A 9,989-nucleotide genomic window follows, 5' to 3' on the forward strand; every position below is an offset into this window, starting at 1 on the left:
AGAGAGAGAGAGAGAGAGAGAGAGAGAGAGAGAGAGAGAGAGAGAGAGATGTAAGTCATGTCTGTGACTTAAACGTTTCTATTAGTTCACAATAAAATGTCAAGAAATTGATATGTCAATGTGAGGAGTATATTCCATTTAGCCTGTGTCCAAAACCTCATCATATCAACATGAAATCAGCACAAAAGCTAATAAATAAAATTTTCATACTCACCTTCTGAATTAGGTATGTACTCTATGCTTATGATGCTTCAGTTCACACAGACACGTTCCAGGTCCACAGAGCCAGGTCTCATTGGAGAATGGATTTTAGATGGGATGAATGGTATATTTAAATCCAGCCCTACCTTTAAGTGAGGATGCTCACTGGCTCTCACGGAGCACCTACTGTTTATCCTCACGAGCCTGTGGAGTAAGTGCTCCTACGAGCTACAGGGAAAGAATCTCAGGGAGTTTAGGAATCTACCCAGCATATTAACACTAATCTGAGGAGCTGCTGCGTAAAGCAGAGCTCACCAAAAAAACGTGACCTCTCATTCTGTTGGCAATCGATGACAAACATTTCGCTACTGTCAATCACACACCTATAGAGAAAACTGGTTGGTCAATACAGAACACATTGTCTATGCATTCATTTAAAAAGTATACAATAGGGCCTGGAGAGATGGCTCAGTGTTTAAGAGCTCTTGCTGCTCATACGACCTCACAGAGACTGAGGCAGCATACACAGGGTGTGCACAGGTCTGTACCAGGTCCTCTGTTTATGTAATATGGTTCTAGTTTAGTATTCTGATGGGATTCCTGAGTGTGCGGAATGAGTGGGTCTCTGATTCTTTTGCCTTCTCTTGGGCTCTTTTCCTTCATTGTTTTATCTTGTCCAACCCTGATGTGATAGTTTTTGTTTTATCTTATACTTTATACTACCACTGGGACAAAGGTTAACTACTGAACCATGTGACTTAAACCTTCTGGGATTGGGAAAATCAGTTCTCTCCAACAGAGTGACACAGGGTATATCAATGACTCCAGGGCAGACCTCAAGTTCAGGAGTAGTTGACCAACACAACTGACTGTGTGTGTTCTTTCACGAATGTGTGGGGTGCACTCCTGGAGGGCAGAGGTCAGCTTATGGGAATTAGGTTTTCTCCTACTATGTGGTCCCCCAGAGGCTGAGTGTGGGCTAGCAGCATATGTTTTGACCCACTGAGCCTTCTCAGCAGCCTCTGTGGAGTAACTATTCCATTTTACAGATGGAGATGAGCGCTCAGAAGGAATGTAGCTTCTGTAAATGGCGGGACTGCTCTGAAAGCTTACTGTGTACAAGGTCCAATTCTGAGAGAACAGATGCTCTACTGAGGATCATGGGAAATGGCTAGTGCTTATACATGGGCCATGACATCATCAGCTGCAAGGACTGTGGAATCTGTACTCTTTCGAGGCCAGCCTGGTCTACAGAGTGAGTACCAGGACAGCCCGGGCTACACAGAGAAACCCTGTCTCGAAAAAACAAAACAACAACAACAACAACAAAACCCCCCAAAAAAAACCAAAAACAAACAAACAACTCAAAAAACTGAGGGTGTGTGTTCAGCATGTGGAATCAGTTAAGAAACTGCTATCTGTGTGTCACATGTCAGAGTCAAAACTCTCCCAGGACCACCTGTGTCCAACCGTTTTGGAAAACAATATTGTTTCAAGGGCTAAAGAGAGGTTCTGGGTTTTGTTCCTTTGTTTAATTGTGAGTTTGGTTTTAATTGTGAAGGCCTATCCTCAAGCGTATGTACTCACAGAGAGACCATTTCCACCTCATCCCCTTGAGACTCAATTTCTTGATGAACAGGAGACTTGCCATTTCTCAATTAGCCTGTCTGACTGGTGAGTCCCAGGGACTCTGTTGCTCCCCTATTTTCTCTGTTTGGTTTTATGTGGGTGCTGGGATCAGAACTCAGGTCCTTGGGCTTGCAAAGCAAGCACTCTCAGCTCCCAAGCCCTCTCCAAAGTCCAAGATCTTAAATACTTTGACTTTAAATAATCTCTACTCTAGGAATTTAGTTAATTCAGGCAGTCCCCAGTGAAGGGAGAGTTCTCCAGCACAGCTATGATTCTCAAGAGTGAACAACTGAAGGAATGGAAGCTGCTTACATTGAGGTGCCCAGAGAAGGCACCTATGCAAAGGCTCCATACTCTTGACAGTTAGCAGAAACTGCAAAATGCCGGAAATATGATTTCTGAAGCCATGAATGACAGAGAAAAGGAATTTTTTTTTTTTTTGAGACAGGATCTCACTGTGTAACTCTGGCTAGTTCCAAACACACTCTGTAGACCAGAGCAGAGACTGGCCTCAAACTCAGAAATCCACCTGCCTCTGCCTTTTTTTTTTTTTTTTTTTTTTTTTGGTTTTTCGAGACAGGGTTTCTCTGTGTAGCCCTGGCTGTCCTGGAACTCCCTCTGTAGACCAGGCTGGCCTCGAACTCAGAAATCCGCCTGCCTCTGCCTCCCAAGTGCTGGGATTAAAGGCATGCGCCACCACTGCCCGGCAGCCTTTTTTTTTTTTAAAGATTTATTTATTATATATGAATACACTGTAACTGTCTTCAGACACGCCAGAAGAGGGCATCAGATCTCATTGCAGATGGTTGTGAGCCACCATGTGGTTGCTGGGATTTGAACTCAGGACCTCTGGAAGTGTAGTCAGTGCTTTTAACCACTGAGCCATCTCTCCAGCCCCTGCCTCTGCTTCTTAAGTGCTGGGATTAAAGGCATGTGTCACTGACACCTGGCCATAGAAATGCCTAGAATTTTACATAAAGTCTGAGAAACTTAAATTAAGCCCACCGTGAAGGAACCCTGGGAGAAGAGCGGAGCCTGTTTAACACCATATGATCTAGGATATAAGGTTCTTGGGTGGAAGCTACTTTTTTCTACCCTTTTCTCCCTCCTTCCCTTCCTCCTCTTTGTTTCCAGTTTGTTTCACTTTGTTTTTGAGACAGTGCTGTCTATGATCCAGACTGTGTCTGCTATGTAGCTTAAGGTGACTTTGAACTTCCAATCTTCCTGCTTCTATGTCTTACTCAAGAGCTGGGATTACAGGCGTGTGCCACTCTGCCTGTGGTATATGTGCTACTGTGGAATGAACTAACACGTGAGGGCACTCCAGGCAAGCACTATACCAAAAGCCACACCCCCAGCCTACATTCTGATTGCTTGTTAATGATACCAAGTTAATTTCACCAAGTTAATTTTACCAAGCAGGTAAAAGACCATGTCTGTTTTCCTCAATAACCAGGAGAACTGTGGAGGGTGGAGGGAGGCATGGGTGGATAGCAGCCGAATAGTTCGAGGTATTTAATTATGGCAAAACACCATTGAGTTACATGACAAGGCATTAGCAGAGAGCCTGAAGGTGCTTGGACATTGATCTGTATTCAGTTTGGTTTTGAGCAGAGTGAAAAGAGATGAGCCTCCAAACAGATATAAAAGGACATTAGTGTTCTGGCACTGAACCAGGTCAAAATGGCTTCCAGTCCCCGGGGGGAAAACTTAAAAGCTGAAAGTAGGTCAGTACAATCAGGGAGTTTAGCACATTTACAGCATAAAGTGAAACTTTATCACCTCACATCAGTGGATAGCTGTGAAGCTTGGAGGACTATACCCAGAATTCCTAGAAGGCCAGGATTGAAGGTGTTCCTGGGACCAGGATACGCTGGCCTATTCTGGATTAGGAGCGTGCAACCCATGGCCACGGCCTTTTAAAATAAACTTTCATTGCAACACAGCTAGACTCTCTCATCACTGATTGCCTCTGCACTACAGAGCTCAGTTTAGTAGCTGGGAAAACGGCCCCTAGCCTGGGTATTCCAGGCTTAGCTGTGCAGTCGCAAATGCTCTGTAAGAAATGATGATGCTCTGCCATTGGTTACCAGGAGTTCAAGTTCAGAGAACGCTGCCAGACTCTGGTCCCTTTGCTATCAGAAATCATCTCCTGTTTTCCCTAATGTGTCAGCAAGGCACAAAGCACATCTCTCCCCAAGTCCAAGTCCACGGTAGGTGTCTATCGTTTATAGCATTCCTCCTTGGACTGGGAATGTAGGTCAGAGAGAGAGAGAGAGAGAGAGAGAGAGAGAGAGAGAGAGAGAGAGAGAACAGAAGGCTGAAGACACAGCTCAGTGTGCAAGGGCCTCCCACTAAGACCAAGGACCTGAGTCTGCCCCACACAGTGGAAGGAGAAAACTGAGTCCCATATGTTGTCCGACCTTCACATGCACAGAGGCACTACCCCACCACATACACACAAAATAAAACGTGGAAATCTAAATTACAAGGAAAGGAAACAAGCAGGGTGGTGGCTCATGCTTTTAATCTCAGCACTTGGGAGGCAGAGGCAGGCAGATCTCAGTGAGTTCAAGGCCAGCCTGGCCTACAGAGCTAGTTCTAGGACAGCCAGGGCCACACAGAGACCTAGTTTAAAAACAAAACAAAACAAAACAAGGGGAGGGGAACAGAAGATAGTTTCTTGAAATCATCCTAAGTTTTTTCATAGAGTAGATAAGTTTAATTTTTTATTTTTATTATTATTGCATGTATTTGAGTGTTTTGCCTGCATGTATGTTCTGAACCTCATGCATGTTGGGTACCTGTGGAAGCCAGCAGAAGGTGTCAGTCAGTCCTACCCCTAGTTAGAACTGTAGTAACAGACAGTTGTGAGCCACTCTGTGGGTGCAAGGAATCGAACAGCTCTCTGGAACAGCAGCCAGTGCCTTAACTGCTGATCCAGCTCTCCAGCCCTGGGCCTTAACATTTAACAACAGTAAATTTAAGTGGACAGCTGTGTCACTATTGAATCTAGAAAGTCCATATAGTTTCATACAGATAAACAGCTCTTGTAAAAACTACTCAGGAGACTGTTCTCAGCTCTATTGAATTGAGTTGCGGCTGGGATCCGGCTCCACCTTCAGACCAGCTCTGGAATGGCCCTCCTCTCTCCCTTTTATCCCCTCCCTCACCCCCATCCTCCAGGTCGAAAGTTAGGCTTCCCACCATGCCGCTCTTGCCCTATTTGGGCCTTTCTGTTCCTGTGGTCTATATGCCACGGTGACCTTGTGGCCCTGCCTCTGGCCTTAGTCCTGCAGTGGTCCCTGTCCCAGGGTCATAACCCCTCCCACCCACCACCCTGCTTTTCTCCCAGCTAGCCCTAGTCAGTATGCCTCTTGTTGTCCCTACACTATGCAAAGTGAGCCTGACTCCCAAAGTTTTGCTGTTCTCTCTCCAGTATTCAAAAATCTCATCTACCCCGCCCCCTCCATGGCTCGCCTCTGTCTTTGTCAGTGTCCAGTTCCACTTTGCTCGGCACTCCCGCAGTTAGCAGTTACTGGGGAAGTGTTTCGCCTTCAGAGAGTGGGGTCCTGCTAACACCTGGCTTTGTAGGAGAATCTACCCTTGCCACTTTAAGTAACCCAGTTAATGCTCATGTCTTGCAGCAACCCTAGGAAACCAGTTAGTCAGCTCTTGATATCTGTGGGGATTTGTTCCAGGGACCCTGTGAGATTAAAAGTCTGCCCATGTTCAAACCTCATGCATAGAGCAGGGTAGTGTTTTCAGAGGATCTGTAAGTGCCCTCCTGTGTACCGTCAAATCACCTCCTGCTGACCAATATTTAATACTGCCACAGGGAGTATGTGTTCCTGCCTCTTCCTTGCGCTTCCTATCCACTAGGAGGCAAACAGCTTTCATCCCAGCATGCTCCACTCTTGTGATGTTGTTCCTGCCACATGGAGCCACGTGACCAGACTGAGCCTTCAGAAACCATGCACCGAATAAGCCCGTTTCCTTGTTTGCTTTTGTTACAGGTATTCTATTGCAGCAGTTTGAGAGGAAGTGGCATGTCTGCCAAAGGGCTGATTGCAAAGAGAGTAAAGGACTGCTCGCTAACCATAGGCTGATGTTCTCCCTCCAGGAGGCCCTTCTGTACACTGGCTAGCCTCCACCTGATGCTGGAGGCTTCTTCCTCATGCTAAACATCACTCCTCGAGCAAGACCTTGCAGCCCTGCCACTTTGTGGCACCATATTTCATTTTATCTGTGATTGATGCACTAATCTTGGACACACCAGCTCCACGTCTCCCTTGCTCACCTCTGCCAGTTCAGCACAGCAGCTCCCACAATGGGGACAGCATGGCAACTTTCCAACAGGAAAAATTAAAAATCAACCAATGATAACTCTACTTGAGGCACTTCCTCCACAGGCACATGGACCACTTTTGGTCAGCTGAGACAGGCTTCTTAAGAACGTCCCTTAAAACACCTGGCTGCCACAGATGCTCCCGGATTGTTCTTGTAATGTCACCACAATCCCATAAGCACTCACAGACGGGAATTGACTACGATTCTAGTAACACAGATTGCTGATCCCCAAACTTCCAGAGAACTCCTGGGTACAGGGACCTGCCTTGCACTGAGAGTCATGAACAGTCAGGCTCCTTAGTCTTGCTGTGTCGAGTGCCTTGCTAAGCCCTGGGTAGAATGCCATGCAGCAGGAGACGGCTGGGTTGGAGAAGACACAGGGTTCAGGGGTCACAGGTGTGATCTGTGTCCTCTGACCTGGACTCAAGTCCCAGCTCTCCTGATACCACACCTGCTATGTTCTATATGCTGCAAAATGGCAAAGAAAGAACCAGAAGCTCCTGCATGGTCTGAGATTGGTCCCAAGGCTGGTGCCTTTTGGTCTAGGCTGCTGGAGAGAAGCTTTAAGCATTAGTTTACTCAGTTCAAAGGTCCCCACGTCCCACGTTCTGAGACTCTGTACTGTTCATGTATCTATGCATCCTTTGCTATCAGAGATTTAACCCGGGGTCTTGCATGTGCCAGGCACTACTCTACTTTTGAACTGTAGCCCTTTTTACTTTGTTAATTTGCCAAGACTTTTAAAATTATTTTAAAAATCAGGTATGGTGACACATACCTGAAATCACACACAACTGACAGAGGCCTAAGGACCACTGCCAGTTCAAGGCCTCTCAGTGCTACACACTGTGCTCCAGGCCAGCCAGGCCTGAGCAGTAAGAGCCTGTCTCAAAAAAAAAAAAAAAAAAAAAAAAACCAAAGGGCTGCGGAGACGGCACAATGGGTAAAGTGCTTGCCACACACATGTGAGGAACTGCATTGATCCCCAGCCGTGAGGTAAAAACCTTGGCATGTCAGTGTGTGCCTGTAATCACATGGTGGCCTGGGAGACAGGGGTATTCCTTAGACTAGTCAGTTGGTGAGCTCCGGGTTCAGTCTCAAAAACTAAGGTGGATAAGCAGCAGAGGAAGACATCTGACGTTATTATCTTTCGTCTACATGAACATATTCTGGCACAAGCACATCTAAACACACACACACACACACACACACACACACACACACACCTGCCAAGTCTTGCTCAGTTGTCCATGCTGGCCTTGAACTTGTGATTCTCCTTTGGCTTCCATAGTAGCTGGGGTGAAAGGCTTGCATCACCACACTGAGCTTCTGTTCCTTGCTGGTTCTCCACTCCCTCAGGCAAACCCTCTGTCCCAAGGAATGGCAGGTCTGCGCTTGGGTGTCCTGGGAACAAATCATTCCTCCGTTTCCACCCAACGCTGCCTGGTGACTCTCTGGACCATCAGCACTGTTTGTGTTCTGACTAGACTCAGCATCTCTCCACCACAGGGAGACTTTCCTTCCACTTGGCAGATGAGAAGAAACGAGGAGGGAGCTGAAGAGCTCTTCCATGGGGCAGGCTTCTCCTGCACTCACCCTACGGAAGCTAATTTTCAGACACGGCTAACTCTGTCCTATTTATGTTGTCTATGCATGAAGCGCATGCAGGAGCACAGGCATGCCTGTGTCGGTAGGTGACACAAGTAGGCAGAGGCTGACACTAGATGCTTCTTCAGTCACTTCTTTACCTTATTCTAGTTAATTAAGACAGTCTCTTACTGAACCAGTAGGTTGCTGTTTGGACAAGACTAGATGACCAGTAATCTCTTGGATCTGTCTGTCTGTCTTTTCCTCAGCACCAGGGTTACAGTGCATGCTGCCTTGCCTGGCTTTTTACACGAGCGCTGGGGATCTGAAAGGTCTTCAGGTTTGCACAGCAAAACCTCTAACCACTGAGCCACTTCTCCAGCCCCAATGACAGTCATTCATTGTCATGTGTCTTGTGATACAGGATGGTGCTATTTTGTCAAGGGAGAAACTGACTCTCAGGGAACCTGTCTCTCTGTTCTTGTGGGTCATTTTTTTGCAGAGTCACAAGCTGGAGCTCAGGAGTGCTCTGCAGAGGCCAGGAAAGGCAATCTTCACGATCATTTGGCTTCTGCAGGAAATTAAAGCCACAGCTAGTGCCAGGCTCTTATCAAAGAACCCGGAAGCCATCTGGTTCTCATGCCATCTTTAAACGGAAGCCTCTGAGGAGCTCTCCTCTCTGCCACACCACCAGCTCAATGGAGGAGATGTCCTGTCGACTCAGCAACTTGGCCCAAAAGCCATGTGGTGTCAGCACAACACTCTTGTTCCCAGAGGACATCCTAAGACAAGGCTGGAACTTGCCATTTCAGACTCAAGGAGACCCAGCAAAAACTGCACTTACACAGACTCGGGCACTGGTCAGACAGGGACAGGCTCCATGTCTCCAAGCACCAGGCCCCGAGGGCTCCATCGGGAATGGAGTTAATGGGATGTGGCAGCCTGCTGGGTTCTCATTTTTTTGCATTTCTTTTCTAGTCCAGGAACTCCTGGCCTAACCTAGCTCAGGACAGAAACCGGAACTTACCTTGGGGATGTCTCCGCTTTGCAAATGTTCCTGTCACAGCCACACTATCACTAGACCTTGGGTGCAAGACCTTCCCACTCCTAACCAAGTGGCTGCAACATCTGATGACTTTGAATCAAACCCTTTCAGAGCTGGATAAAAACCTCAGTTGGGTTTTTCCTGACAAGCCTGACAGCATTGAGTTCAAACCAAAAGCACTGACCTCCATATGTTGTTCTCTGACCTCCACATATATGTCCTGGAATGAACACACACACACACACACGTGTGCGAGTGCAGATGTACACACATGAAGACAGAGGGTGAGTGTGAGCACTAAAGAATGTAATTTGAAAATCTCAGTGAGATCATGTTTAACTTTTCTGTTTCCAAGGCCCAGAGAAGGCAATGTGATGCTTCAAGATGAATGTGCCAGGAAGAAGGGACATTTCTGGAGGGCCTACTATGTGCTCAACAATCCAAATATCCTGATACATTCTGCAAGGCTTTCTCCATATAAAGAAACTGAGGCTCAGAGTCACACGACTTGACCAACACGTGCTGGAAAGCATGGATCCTCCAGGATCCCAGAGTCTTGAAATGCATTTTCCAATTTCCAAAGACAATAGATGACATTTATTTACTTGTTTATTTACTTACTTCCTTGTTGAGACGGTTTCTCTGTGTAGCCCTGGCTGTTCTTTAACTCATTCTGTACAGCAGACTAGAGTCAAACTCAGAGCTCCGCCTGCTTCTGCCTCCCGAGTGCTGGGATTAAAAGCTTGTGCCACCACCGCCCGGGTGGATGACATTTACTTTAGTGGCAACATTTCTGCTTTAATGTGCATTAAGGAGAAACAGGAGGTGTGTGCTAGGCAGGTGTCTCAGCTGGTAAAGCACTTGCGTGCAAACACGAGGGCTGAGCTTGGATCTCTAGTATCCACTGAGAAAGCCAGGCCCAGTAGCATGCACCAGTAATTTCAAGGCAGGGGAGGCAGAGGCAGGAGGATTCCTGGAACTCACTGATCAGATAGTGTAGCTGAATCAGTGAGCTCCAGGTTCAGTGAGAGACCTTGTCTCAAAAAACAAGTTGGAGCCTGATTGAGGCAGACAACTTACATCATCCTCTGACTTCCACATGAACACATACACACACACAGGCAGAGAGAGAGAGAGAGAGAGAGAGAGAGAGAGAGAGAGAGAGAGGGAGGGAGGG

General features: G+C 46.9%; 1 protein-coding gene across 1 annotated transcript in view; it reads right to left on the reverse strand.

The window, feature by feature from the left end:
- Abat (4-aminobutyrate aminotransferase) overlaps positions 1-9,989 on the reverse strand; it is a 98,098-nt gene that overhangs the window by 72,408 nt on the left and 15,701 nt on the right. The gene's annotated exons all lie outside the window — the stretch shown is intronic.

Source organism: Grammomys surdaster, unplaced genomic scaffold, assembly GCF_004785775.1.
Source record: "Grammomys surdaster isolate TR1022 unplaced genomic scaffold, NIH_TR_1.0 334, whole genome shotgun sequence".
NCBI lineage: Eukaryota > Metazoa > Chordata > Mammalia > Rodentia > Muridae > Grammomys > Grammomys surdaster.